Consider the following 14,813-nt stretch of genomic DNA (forward strand, 5'->3'; position numbering starts at 1 on the left):
TAATTCCTTATCTCTTCCCCTAAAGCAGATGAAATTGTGTTTAAAACACCTGATGTGGTGAATTAAAATTAATTAATTATATTAATCATTAGCTATTTCCAAATATAACTGCCATATAGAGTTAATTTTATTTGAGGCATATCTTCTGGTATAAGTCATTGGCCTCATCTACACCATGCAGGATATTGCACTATGAAAGTGGTATGAAAGCAGTATATAAGAGGCAGGAGCCACACCAAGCAGGATATAGTGGTATGAAAGCAGTATATGGTATGTGTCAATGGGCCCCAATAGTTGTCAGTGCACTCCAATACCACTATAAAGCAATAGTGTGGCTCCTGCCTTTTATATACAACTTTCATACCACTTTCATAGTGCAATATCTTGCCTGGTGTAGATGAGGCCTTAATCTCCCTATTACCCAAATCCAATACATACTCAATGCGCTACTCCATAAAGCGAGTGTTTATACCTTCAGTACTGTTACAAACTCTACATTTAAATAAGTCCTAGTGGGCACCTTAAAAACTAAATGGTATACATTTTTATGAACTAGAAGACACTTCATCAGATGCTTGGCATGCTCCCCTTAGTGTGTATGTCCATATAAATTGGAGAGGGCATATAAGCAGAGGAGCCAAAAGATTAGGTAATGCAACATTCCTATGACATTTCTATGCAAACCTTAAAAAATATGTCATATAGCCTCAGTGACCATTCATAATAGCAGTAATTAGTGATAGCTTCCAACTGAGGATAACCCTGTTCATGAAATCTTACGCTATAATAAACCTGTTATTTGAAGGTTTCACAAAATATTTCTGTGTTTTTGCTTTCATGTAGGCATATTGGCTTCTAAGTTAAGACAAAACAAGCTATACATTTCTGGTCTGCAACACTACATTCTTACAACTGGGCCGTGCAATAAAATATTGCAGTATGTCCTCACCTCCCAACAGGAGTGCTCTTGTTGAGGATGGAAGGTGACCAGCCAGCCATATCCGTTGGATCCAGCCCCCGGTCTGTCCTTCTCGCACCACCACCCCACACAGCAATTTTTCTCTAACCTAAATTACCACGTTTGGGGAGGAGAGGCATTTCAGTAAGGAGGGAATGAAGGGTAGGTAGGGAAAATGGGGTGGCAGAGAGAAAAAGAAAGGGGTAGCAGAAAGAAAATGGGTCTCCCACCACCAGCTCTGCCCAGCCTACTTTAGGTTTCAGCCTCACCCGCAACCAACACTGGCCCCTGTATAACCTTTAGCTGGAAAAATAGGAATGTGCTCTAAAGTAATAGTGAGAATGGGGTAAAGGTTTGTCTATTTCAGTACATTTGCTGTTCTAGCAAATCCAAGTATCTCATTACACTAAAAGTTTACACCTTGTCTTCAAATCAGATATAGTTTATTTGTGTAGCAAAAGCCATTACAATAGCAAGTACAAATAGGAATATTAGCAATTCATTCTTTCAGTGCCCAAGACATGCACTTGTCACATAAGTTCAAAAATCTTGAACTAGGGCATGTTACTACAGATCTGTTTTTCCAATTACAAGATACTCATCAACATAATACCACTACAACTGTATCTCTGCCACACCTATTATCAGCCAATAAGGCTTGTGTCAAAACAGATGTTAAAACTGTATCAGTTTAGGCACGGATGGCAACTTTCAACCTGCTCTCAAGTGAAATCATATGCCAATACAAACCTACTTGTGGGAATTGTGAGTTCTGAATTCTAACCTTATTTTGTAGTGGAAGGAAAGTAAGTTGGCTTTAAATAAATTTAGGTATTGAGGAGCATAATTCACTGGTCACTTTTCAAATATTTGTAAAGCTGCTTAAGAACAAGTTCCCTTGGTAGTAAGATTGCAAGTCTATACGCATGCTTAACTGCTCCATACCAGTTTTGGAGGAGTCTACACAACTTAAGAACATAAGAAGAGCCATGCTGGATCAGATCAAGGGTCCATTTAGTCTGACATTCTGTTCCCATAGTGGTCAACCAGCTGTCTGTAGCAAAGCCAAAGGTAGGACACAAGTTCAGTAGCACCCTCCCAGTTGTGTTTCTCGCCAACTGATACTGGAGGCTGCATATAGCCATCAGGACTAATAGCCCTTGATAGCCTTCTCCTCCATAAATTTGTCTACTCCCCTTTTAAAGCCATCCAAATTGGTGACCATTACCATACCTTCCGGTAGCAAATTCCATAGTTTAACAATGTCCAGTTTGAAGAAATGCTTCATTTTATCTGTCCTGAATCTCCCACCAATCAGTTCTATGGGATGACCCCAGCATCTAGTATAATGAGAGAGGGAGAAAAATGTATCTCTATCCACTTTTTCCACACCATGCATAATTTTGTACACCTCAATCATGTCTAGAACAAAACTTATTTTAAGGACTAGCTGTACCCTGCCACACGTTGCTGTGGCTCAGTCTGGTTAAATTGAAAAGAAAAAAAGACAAAGTGGATGTTTCTAATATGTTTAATTTCACAATGCTTGTGGATATACAATATTTTTAGTTGTTCCATTGTCTGTGTAGATATAGAGATTGTCTGGTTTGCCGACTCTAGAACACGCAACATATAATTGTCCATGTGAGAAGCAATTTGTGTCTAGATCTAAACCGCACAATTCTAAAGATTGGCCCTGAGCTTTGTTGATGATGATTGCAAACGCCAATCGAACTGGGAATTGCAATCTCTTAAATTGAAATGGCATATCTGTTGGAATCATAGGAATGCGAGGAATGAGGACATCTTCACCTTTGAAAGGTCCTGTCAAGATTGATCTCCGACTATAACAATTGCCACTTCGTCTATAGTTGGAGCATTGAATCTTCGCACATGTTCTCCAGCAGGCGTTTTGTCAGCATGAATAACAATCTTGTGTGTATCAGATGGCATCATGTCAATTGCTGTTTTGAACAAATGTACTAAATTGTTTTTTTCGTGAAGTAGCTGTTGCAGTTTGGAAACGATGGACCTTTTTATGCCGGTATAAATTCCGCAGCGTGCATTCAATTCATCATTGCCATCACCAATGAAATACATTTGTAGGAATTTATGTTGACCGTCAATTTATGTTGACGGAAGGAAGGAGCCGGCTTTATGATAAATTTGTCCTTTGACTTTGAAAGTTGGCATAAATGGAGCTGTGATGATTTCTGCGCCGAACGATGTCATTTGGAAGCATGAGTTGTATTTCCTGATGTTAGATAGGAAATGCTTTGATTCTGCGGTATATCCGGCAAGCAAAGTTTGTAATGGCTCTGGTGGTTCTCCAAGTTGAGGCAGTTTAATTTTTCCAGCAGCGCAACACATTCCTTTTGTTTCTCCATTAAATTTAAGAGCCTTGCAATAAGGACACACTTCAGTCATAGTGCCGATGAGAACATGCCACCTCAAACTATAATCATCAGCTGGGTTGTACCGGAATCGTTTGATTGTTTACCACGGAGTCGTGTTTGACGCTGATGTGCTGTTTCTCGTTGACGTCTTTCAGCCACTCTCAGCCTGTCGCGTTCATTCTGTTGAGAACAAAGCAGATCTGAAGCTGTAGAATGCAATTGCTGTGCTCGCAACCGTGCATCCTCAAGTCTGGCTGAACGTTGCTTGGCTGGTTCCTTGGCACGTATTTGAGGCATTCTTTTTCTTTTTTTCTCGTTTGCTGATGCCCGTTCTTCCTCAGTCTGATTTGCAATTTCTCGTCGCAGTGCTTCCGCTCTGCGAGTACGACAACCTAAGTGTGATCTTCTGTGAGGCATTATTTGGATGAAGTAAAGCAGATTGTTTGGTTTTTAAAAAAGGTTTTTTTTTACGTTGAGGAGGTTAGTGGAAACTCATGGCAGTTACCTTTCTTCAGAACGTGTAACTGTCACAGGTGTGACATCTATATTCACTCAGCCAATTGTGAGAGAATATGCAAATAGGAGAGGAGGCAGAGGCAGTGGATTGGCCTACTGGTTGGCGATATCACAATGACCTATAAGAGCAAATAGGAGAGAACATGCAAATAGGAGAGGAGGCAGAGGCAGTGGATTGGCCTACTGGTTGGTGATGTCACAATGATCAGCAGGATTGGTTTTGAGGAGGCCTATTTCTTTGATTTTAAGACAAACCTTTGACCCCATAGAGAACATAGTTACATAACAACGCTCGCGTATTCGAACGCAACGCTGTGTCAAAATTTCAAAGCAATCGGTGAAGAACTTTCGGAGATATAACGACAGTAACGAATGGTCTTTTTCATTTTTATTTATATAGATGACCCCAATGGCCACTTTACACTGCATTTTGCTGGAGTGATGTAGGTAGATTGTATGTGCACCTGTATCTAGGTACATGCAAATATGAAAAAGTTATGTTTAATATTTTGGGAACTACAATTGCTGACACAAAGCTCTCCATCTGCAATACAACCTAATCTATAAATGTGCCAATATACAGTTATTGTACATTTCAGACTTTGAAGTTCTGGGAAGGAAACTGAAGAACTTTGGGGCCCAGGTAGTTTTCTCATCCATCCTCCCGGTTCTTGGAAGATTAGAAAGGGAAAGAAAAATACTCCGGATGAACGACTGGCTTCGAAGGTGGTGCCATCGTGAGAGTTTTGGATTCTGGGACCACGGGCTACGCTACTTGGAACATGGACTGCTGGCAAGAGATGGGTTGCACCTCACAAGGGCTGGAAAGAATGAGTTCGGCCACAGCATGAAGAACTTCATCAGGAGGGCTTTAAACTGAATCTTACGGGGGTGGGAGACGTAAATTTTGAGGCAACAATGGATGAAGGCCAATGCACCACAGTACAGAGAACAGCTCCAACAGTGTCCCAAAATAGTGTCTGCAACAAGGTAGGAACAAAGCCAGACTATAAAACACATGGTCTTCGATGTCTATATACTAATGCCCAGAGCATGGGAAACAAACAGAATGAACTTGAACTCTTATTACATGAAGGCAAATACGACTTGATAGGTTTAACTGAAACTTGGTGGGATGACTCCCATGACTGGAATATAGCAATTGAAGGATATAACTTGTTCAAAAAGAACAGAAGAAATAGAAAGGGAGGTGGAGTTGCACTATATGTTAAAAATACCTATCCCTGCACAGAAATACAGGCGGATGAGATTGGGAGCCCCGTCGAGAGCGTCTGGATTAAAATAAATGGGGCTAGGAATAAAAAGAATATGATAATCGGAGTCTACTACCGACCACCCAATCAAGGAGAAGACGAGGACGAAACTTTTGAGAAACAAATTACCAGTTTTTCAAGGAAGTGTGATGTAGTAGTGATGGGGGACTTCAATTACCCTGATATCTGTTGGGAGACCATTACTGCCAAAAGCGGCCCTTCCAAGAAATTCCTGACATGTATGGGTGATAACTTTCTCCTACAGAAAGTGGTGGAAGGAACTAGAGGATCGGCAATCCTTGACTTGTTATTGACCAATAGGGATGACTTAGTGGATAAAGTGGCAGTTACGGGAACTCTGGGGGAAAGTGACCACGTCATACTTGAATTCTTGATTATGAAGGAGACAAAAGTCGAGCGTAGCCATACACGTACTCTGGATTTTAGGAAAGCTGATTTTAATAAACTCAGAACTATAATAAGTAAGGTCCCGTGGCAAGGGAGCCTAAAGAGAAAAGGAGTGCAGGATGGGTGGGAGTATCTAAAAAATGAAATTTTAAAGGCACAGTTACAAACAATTCCAACAAGGAGAAAAGATAGAAGACAGCAGAGGAAACCAATGTGGCTCCACAAAAAGCTTATTGATGAACTGAAAACAAAAAGGGATACATATAGGAAGTGGAAGGAAGGCCAGGCTACAAAAGAAGAGTACAGACAAGTGGCGCAGAAGTGACGAAATGGCGTCAGGAAGGCTAAAGCTGTGAATGAGCTGAGATTAGCGAGGGATGCTAAAAGCAATAAAAAGGCTTTCTTCAGATACGTGAGTAGTAAAAGACAGAGGAAAGAAATGGTGGTTCAACTGCTTAATGAGGATGGCAAATTGATAACAGATGACAAACAAAAGGCTGAAGTGCTCAATTCCTACTTTGCCTCGGTCTTCTCCCAAAAGCGGATCTATGACCCCCCTGGAAAAAGTGAAGCAGAAGTTGAGGGGGCAGGATTGCAGTTTGAGATTGATAAACAAATGGTCAAAGAACACCTAATTTCCTTGAATGAGTTCAAATCTCCAGGGCCCGATGAACTGCATCCAAGAGTAATGAAGGAGCTAGCGGAAGAACTCTCAGAACCTTTGTCTATTATCTTTGCAAAATCATGGAAGACGGGTGAGGTGCCGGACGACTGGAGGAGGGCTAACGTTGTCCCTATCTTCAAAAAGGGCAAAAAGGAGGAACCTGGGAACTACAGACCAGTCAGCCTGACATCCATCCCTGGGAAAATTCTGGAGCAGATTATAAAGAAGTCAATCTGTAAACACCTTGAAATCAATGCAGTGATTACTAGAAGCCAACATGGATTTGTCAGGAACAAATCCTGTCAGACTAATTTGATCTCATTTTTTGATAGGATAACCTCCCTTGTGGACTGTGGGAATGCTGTGGACGTCATATGTCTTGACTTCAGCAAAGCTTTTGACAAAGTACCACATGACATTCTGATTAACAAACTAGCTAAAAGTGGGCTAGATGGAACAACTATTAGGTGGATCCACAGTTGGCTACAGAATCGGACTCAAAGAGTACTTATCAATGGAACCTTCTCAAACTGGGGAGAGGCAACGAGTGGGGTGCCGCAGGGCTCAGTCCTGGGCCCAGTGCTCTTCAACATTTTTATTAATGATTTGGACGAGGAGGTGCAGGGAACGCTGATCAAATTTGCAGATGACACAAAATTGGGTGGGATAGCTAATACCCTGGAAGACAGAAACAAACTTCAAAGTGATCTTGATAGGCTGGAGTGCTGGGCTGAAAACAACAGAATGAAATTTAATAGGGATAAATGCCAAGTTCTACATTTAGGGAATAGAAACCAAATGCACAGTTACAAGATGGGGGACACTTGGCTCAGCAATACTACAAACGAGAAAGATCTTGGAATTGTTGTAGATCACAAGCTGAATATGAGCCAACAGTGCGATATGGCTGCAAGAAAGGCAAATGCTATTTTGGGCTGCATTAATAGAAGTATAGCTTCCAAATCACGTGAGGTACTGGTTCCTCTCTATTCGGCCCTGGTTAGGCCTCATCTAGAGTATTGCGTCCAGTTCTGGGCTCCACAATTCAAGAAGGACGCAGACAAGTTGGAGCGTGTTCAGAAGAGGGCAACCAGGATGATCAGAGGTCTAGAAACAAAGCCCTATGAAGAGAGACTGAAAGAACTGGGCATGTTTAGCCTGGAGAAGAGAAGATTGAGGGGAGACATGATAGCAGTCTTCAAATACTTAAAAGGTTGTCACACAGAGGAGGGCCAGGATCTCTTCTCGATCCTCCCAGAGTGCAGGACACGGAATAACGGGCTCAAGTTAAAGGAAGCCAGATTCCGGCTGGACATCAGGAAAAACTTCCTGACTGTTAGAGCAGTGCGACAATGGAATCAGCTACCTAGGGAGGTTGTGGGCTCTCCCACACTAGAGGCATTCAAGAGGCAGCTGGACAACCATCTGTCAGGGATGCTTTAGGGTGGATTCCTGCATTGAGCAGGGGGTTGGACTCGATGGCCTTGTAGGCCCCTTCCAACTCTGCTATTCTATGATTCTATGATTCTATGATCATGTCACATGAAGAAAGCCTTCAAGTCAACCAACCCTCATTTTGTCACATTCCTCTATAGAATGATTACTGAAAGTCAAGTTTTTATCTGGCAAACATGGTCTCTTGCTAATGATACAAACTCTTGACACATTTGAGTGTAAAATGATAAACTTCTCATGTTCAAAAATCTTTTTTGAATGCTAATTCCCTCATTTCAATGCCCTATCCATTGACACCAACACTTTGGAAATCCATGTTATTACAGATAGATTGTTGTGTAATTGCTCAAACAAGAGAGAGCATATGCCAGAGGTTCTTGAAACTGGCCAACCTACTTTACATACATTCTTACACCAACCGCATGATGCTGTTATCGGTTGCATGTGACAATATCATGCAGATGCAAAAGAGAGACTAATTTTAAATACTATAAACAATACTATAGGTTGCACCCTTGAGAGAAAGTATCTCCACCTTGAGGCTTCCATTCATCCAATTGTCTGTTGAACTGCTGCCGGTATGATGGGATCAGCAATGGAGGTAGATGTTTTGTGCTGGCAGGGGCAGGACTGGGGCTGGGGGGTGCTACAGGATTGGCCTATTCTGGCCTCTCCTCTCCCCACCAACTGGCTCTCCCCCTTTCTGCAACCCCAGGAAGCAGTTGAATCATTTTTTCTGCAGCAGCTGCTAGGGAGTGGGGAGAGGGATTGGATCCTGGGATCTCCCTTCTGAGGTTGTAGCCGTGTCTACGGCCTCAGTGGGGCAACTCTGAAGAATCCTATAGTCCCTGGGACACTCTCCCAGGATTGCTCTCCCCAATAATATTCAAGTAGGGCTAACAACCGTTATAGGTTTTGAAAGGCTACAGAAGATTTAAGTTCAATAGGGCTTACTTCCAACAGATTGTGCATAGGATTACATGCATAGGATTATATCCTAAAGCAAAATTTTGTCATCATGTCTGTCATACACATACACACATATCACCAGATAACAACAGTTGTCTGGGCAGATTACATGAGCCTAGAATCCCATTAGAATGGAGATAAGCTAATTTAGTTCTGCGTCTCATTTACTTTTTCCTTTCCCATCAAAGGGTTGTTGTGAGGGTAAACTAGTCTAACTGGTAGGAGTATCTGTGTGCATCTTAAAGAGTCTGAACTCATTTTCTATAAGAGCCTTTGAAGGCAGCAGCCTACTACTTTATCAATTGCCCCAAAAGGCCAGTTTTTGTTTTAAATCTTTTTACAGCTGCCGACTAACAAGGATAACTCTTGCGGAATCTGCTGGTGCTCTAAACAGTCCTTTGAACCACAGCAGGCGATGTATGCTGCGTGTACCATTTTCCTCCTCTGGAAGCAGAAGGTACTGGGCTCAATGACTATCCAGATGATCACTTAGCAAACGTTAATAGAACCTCTGGGGAGGGGGAGGAAAAAACAAAACGGACGTTTTCTGTGTACACAACAAAAGCAAGAGGAGAAGCCCTCCCCTCCCCTCCCCTCTTACAGAAAAGCAGTTCTGGTTTTGAGATGAGCAGAGCTGCAGCTGGTGTGAACCTTTTAAAACTTCCTTAGCTTGATTGGGGCTTTTCTGAGAGCACGTTGTAGCCTCTGTTTTATTTTGTTTTCTTTATGTGGTTGCTTTTCAATCACCACGAAGTTCTCTCAGCTCGGGCTAAAAGAAAGCCAATTCTCTGAGTGTTCACTTGACAGGCAAGGCAGGCAGCCGCGTCCCCGCCCCAGCTGCAAGCAAAACTCCCCTCTCAGTTCAAATCTCTGCAAGGAGCCCACAGTGCGGTATATACTTTACCTGGCGCTTTCTGGCTCTTCTTCTTGCCCCTGCATGGAAGCTCCGGAGTCGCAAGCAAAGCGGCGAGGCAGACCTCCTTGCCGATTCCGACCCCGCGGCGACCTCGCAGCTGCGGCCCGGGGAGCAGCGCGGGACGCCGCGCTAACTGCTGCTTGAGGGGCCACCTTCCCACCAGCTAGAAAGAAAGGAGAAGGCAGCCCGCGGCGGCTCGACTGGCGGCGCGGAAGACTCGGCGAAGGCTGCTGTTGCACCCCAAACCAGACGCCCGCTAGGCAGCAGCAAGGGGGCTCCCCCACAGAGCGGCAAATAACAATAACAACAACAAGAATAATAATCTTCCACTTCAGCCGCCGCTACTCCCTCAGTCGCGAACAAGGCCCCGCCCCTTGGCTCGGCTCCTCACACAACACCCGCCTCAATTTTGAAACCGTCGGGAAGGCGGCCACGGGGGGAACGGTCGCCCGTGGAAGTGTTTCAGGCGCGCCCCCGTCAAGGTAAAAACGCGCTGACCAGGGGACTCGGGTCACGGGACTTAAAACTTCACACACGAATACGCCGGATAGTCCCCCCCGGTCAGCGCGTTTCTACCTGACGGGACGGGACGCGTCCGAAGTGTTTCCACGGACGTTTTGCCCGTGGGCCTTGGCCCGACATTTCCTTTCTCTTCTTGTTTCAGTGCTGTAATTCAGTGTTTGTTTGTTTGTTTAGTTGCACAAAAGTATTTAGTCATTCATTCAGTGAGTGCTGTTTTCAAAGTAGAAGAGTTCCTTGTGAAAATATCTATTGTTATTACTACGTGTCAATGTTTAATCTCTGAAAAGGGGAGGTGCGGGAGTGTCAGCCATCCCGGAAGTCCCGCCGTCCGCCCGGAGAGCCCCTCTTCCTACTCTCAAAATGTAAGGGCTGGTTGTGGTCGCTTACTAGGGAAGGAAATTATTTCTGTAGGCACTGTGATGCGCTGTTCTTAATTAGTTCAGGATTACTAACAGCGTGTTTTGGAGCTGAGCCTTGTTAACTCTGCGTGTTTTAATTAAAAAAAAAAGCTAGCAAGATTTACCTGTTGATAAACTTCTGAGGCTCCAACCCTTTGCATCCAGTAGATTGTATTCAGACTATGCAAATTGCTTTTAGGTCTTATTGAAATCGTGACGTTTAACCCCTTCTGTGATCCCCCTTCACCCCAGTCAGCAGCAAAACTATTGTGGTGTCATAGAATGTTCGCTAATAATTTTTAAATGTTCATCGTTAGGATGCTAACCAAAAAAGTGCAGCTTCTATAAAGGAAATGAAACTAGAGCAAGAAAAAGGCGGTATGACAGCTAAACGAACTTTGGAGGCTGAGAATAAACCAGGAACCAAGAGCAAGTAGGGCGCAAAACAGATATTACTTTAAAGGTGCAGCTAGCAGCTATGTCTCCAAACCCATTTTTACTCTAGATGAGGGACAGGGTTACAATCTGGATTGTGACCCTAGTGGGAAGGGGCAGAGGGGCTTTCACCCTTCCCCCCACACCATGGAGCCAATTAAGATGGGGTGCACCTGCAATTTATATTTATTAATCTATCCCAGATTTCTTTTTTATGGTTTGACTGATTGCTCAAAGTTGGTTTTAGATGTATATTGTAGCTGTGTGTACTGTCCATTCTGTGTTTTAAATTTTGCATTGTTTTTAATGTTTAATCTTTGTAAAGTGCCTTGAGAGCCTCAGCTATGGAGTAGTATAGAAATTTAATAATCATTATATTTGCTTCATGGATCACTATTGCAACCAAAATTGTGGGATGGATTTGGGTTCAGCCTATAGTAGAAGGGCAGGTTTTTTTTAATAAAAATAAAAAATACCATGCAAGAGTTCCAACTGGACTCCCTCCTGTAGAATAAAAATCTCAGTTATGCCCCCCCCTTACAATGATTTTTTTAACTACCTTTAAAAGGCCAGACCCATGTTTCCTTTACAAAACAGCATTCAATTCAACAAGGAACCAATAGCCATTTTTATTGCCATATGTGAAACAATAATAACACTGTTCTGCATTAGTGCTGTCAAATTCCCAGTTCTGAGGATTTTCTCTTTGATCTAAATGTCATGGAGTGTGACTCTTAAGCAACACAGTATATGTGCACACAGAAGGAAAATGCACAGTTGTGTTGCAGCAGCATCTGCTTCAGGCACGTTTTAGAATCCCATACCACTTGGTAGTGCATTTTTTTGTAGTTGTTCAAAAAGGCCTTGAAATAAGCATATATAGCTATTAGCATTTATATAGCTCTTCAGCAATTCAAAGATCTTTTTATATCACTGTAATCCTTCGCAACATGGTTGGAATGGAAGACGGGTGAGGTGCCGGATGACTGGAGGAGGGCTAATGTCCCTATCTTTAAAAAGGGCAAAAAGGAGGAACCTGGGAACTACAGACCAGTCAGTCTGACATCTATCCCTGGGAAAATTCTGGAGCAGATTATAAAGAAGTCAATCTGTAAGCACCTTGAAAACAATGCAGTGATTACTAGAAGCCAACATGGATTTGTCAGGAACAAATCATGTCAGACTAATTTGATCTCATTTTTTGATCGGATAACCTCCCTTGTGGACTGTGGGTATGCTGTAGACATCATATATCTTGACTTAAGCATAGCTTTTGACGAAGTACCACATGACATTCTGATTAACAAACTAGCTAAAAGTGGGCTAGATGGAACAACAATTAGGTGGATTCACAGTTGGCTACAGAATCAGGCTCAAAGAGTGCTTATCAATGGAACCTTCTCAAACTGGGGAGAGGTAACAAGTGGGGTACCGCAGGGCTCAGTCCTGGGCCCAGTGCTCTTCAACATTTTTATTAATGATTTGGACGAGGAGGTGCAGGGAACGCTGATCAGATTTGCAGATGACACCAAATTGGGTGGGATAGCTAATACCCTGGAAGACAGAAACAAACTTCAAAGTGATCTTGATAGGCTGGAGTGCTGGGCTGAAAACAACAGAATGAAATTTAATAGGGATAAATGCCAAGTTCTACATCTAGGAAATAGAAACCAAATGCACAGTTACAAGATGGGGGATACTTGGCTCAGCAATACTACAAATGAGAAGGATCTTGGAATTATTGTAGATCACAAGCTGAATATGAGCCAACAGTGCAATATGGCTGCAAGAAAGGCAAATGCTATTTTGGGCTGCATTAATAGACGTATGGCTTCCAAATCACGTGAGGCACTGGTTCCTCTCTATTTGGCCCTGGTCAGGCCTCATTTAGGGTATTGTGTCCAGTTCTGGGCTCCACAATTCAAGAAGGACGCAGACAAGCTGGAGCGTGTTCAGAAGAGGGCTACCAGGATGATCAGGGGTCTGGAAACAAAGCCCTATGAAGAGAAACTGAGGCCATAGCTAGACCTAAGTTTTATCCCAGGATCATCCTGGGTTCGTCCCTGCCTGAGTGCTGGATGCCCTGTGTGGCACTTATATGAACAGGTTTGACCCCAGGACAATCCTGGGATAAACCTTAGGTCTAGCTACGGCCTAAAACAACTGGGCATGTTTAGCCTGGAGAGGAGAAGATTGAGAGGAGACATGATAGCACTCTTCAAATACTTAAAAGGTTGTCACACAGAGGAGGACCAGGATCTCTTCTCAATCCTCCCAGACTGCAAGACATGGAATAATGGGCTCAAGTTACAGGAAGCCAGATTCCGGTTGGACATCAGGTAAAACTTCCTGACTGTTAGAGCAGTATGACAATGGAACCAGTTACATAGGGAGGTTGTGGGCTCTCCCACACTAGAGGCATTCAAGAGGCAGCTGGACAACCATCAGTCAGGTATGCTTTAGGGTGGATTCCTGCATTGAGCAGGGGGTTGGACTTGATGGCCTTGTAGGCCCCTTCTAACTCTGCTATTCTATGATTGCATATGATACAGCCAACTTGCTGAAACTAATTAGAGCTGAGCCTAATCTGTACTGATGGAGATTGCCTGGAGACCTTATGGATGCTATCTTGAGTTCCAACATGGAAGAAAAGTAAACTATAAATATAATTTAATAAAGTAAGCATGCTGTAAGGTAGATTAGTGTTATCATGCTCATATTGCAGATGTAGGGACGCTTAGATTGAAAATAGTGGCTTGCCTAAAGCCGCAGTAAGTTAATTACTAAGGTGATATTTAAACAAAGGATTTCCTGACTCACACAGCCACTACTACACTATACCAGCTTGATTTCGAAGATCTATCTTAAATTTTGGGGAGAAGGTTATGGGGGTGTGGGCAGGGACTGTTTGGAAAGTTCCAAGGAGCAGCATGGAAGAAAGTACAAACCATTGTTAGTGAAGAAATAGTAAACTATCTTAATGTAAAGTGAAGGCAGGCTAAATAAATAAGACAGAACTACAATGTTGTAAATAAAGACATTTATATGCCCAGTATTTGGGGGTAAGTTAATGAATAGTGTTGAAGAGGCAATTACAGGAGTAACAAAAAGCAGAAAGGTGAGTGAGAGAACGAGGGGAAAATTAGGAGCTACATTTTTGTAAGTTTTATTGGGTGGATGATCCCCAAAAGGACAGTAGGAGGACAAAACACTTTTACTCTGGATGGGAAAATAGTCTTCAATAGATTTTTAGACATTTGTCTTCAGAAATTTCTGATGGCTGTTCCTATTGTTTTAAAATATTAGACACTATTCAGAAAACTGTAATAAAAATAATTTATTAAAAGGTAAATATTTGCACACAGATCTGTACAATGCATTATGAAAATATTCAATGTGTTCATTCGTTATGGTTTCATTGAAACTTTCACTCCATCCCCACCCTTAATTACGGTGTACAGTGCAAGTGTAATCCTGAAAAGACACTGTGGCTTCCTTTGAATCTAACTCCTCACTCATCACCTGGTATGTTTGCAAAGGCTGTAATAAAGGGTAGCCAGCTTCCTTCTGTTATGACAAATGTGGTTTTACTGGAACATTCACAAGCTCTCAACAGGTTATTAGATGTGCAAAGTAATCCTAAGCATATATACTTGGAGGGAAGTCTCACTGAATTCAATGGGATTTACTTCCATTTATTTATTTATGTATATGGATGCAGCTTTAGGATTATTAGGAATGAAGGACGTGTAGAATATGATTATTAGTAGTTTTCAATGTCAAATTCTGGAAGTCAAGTACTCTGAGTCAGATAGAGGGAAGAGATATCTTTCAGCAGAAAGGAATGCCAGAAGAAAACACACAGGATGACTGTCTGATTTGAATTCTAGTTTAAAATACAG

At 42.5% G+C, this 14,813-nt stretch overlaps 1 protein-coding gene across 1 annotated transcript in view; it reads right to left on the reverse strand.

Moving 5' to 3' along the window:
* The window catches only part of ARHGEF3 (Rho guanine nucleotide exchange factor 3), a 138,512-nt gene extending 128,949 nt beyond the window's left edge, over nt 1–9,563 (reverse strand). The window contains exon 1 of the mRNA XM_063121331.1: nt 9,545–9,563. The gene's annotated coding sequence lies outside the window, so the exon portion shown is untranslated. The remainder of the gene's footprint in view (nt 1–9,544) is intronic.
* Between the last annotated feature and the right edge of the window lie 5,250 nt (nt 9,564–14,813).

This window comes from Elgaria multicarinata, chromosome 3 (genome assembly GCF_023053635.1).
Source record: "Elgaria multicarinata webbii isolate HBS135686 ecotype San Diego chromosome 3, rElgMul1.1.pri, whole genome shotgun sequence".
NCBI lineage: Eukaryota > Metazoa > Chordata > Lepidosauria > Squamata > Anguidae > Elgaria > Elgaria multicarinata.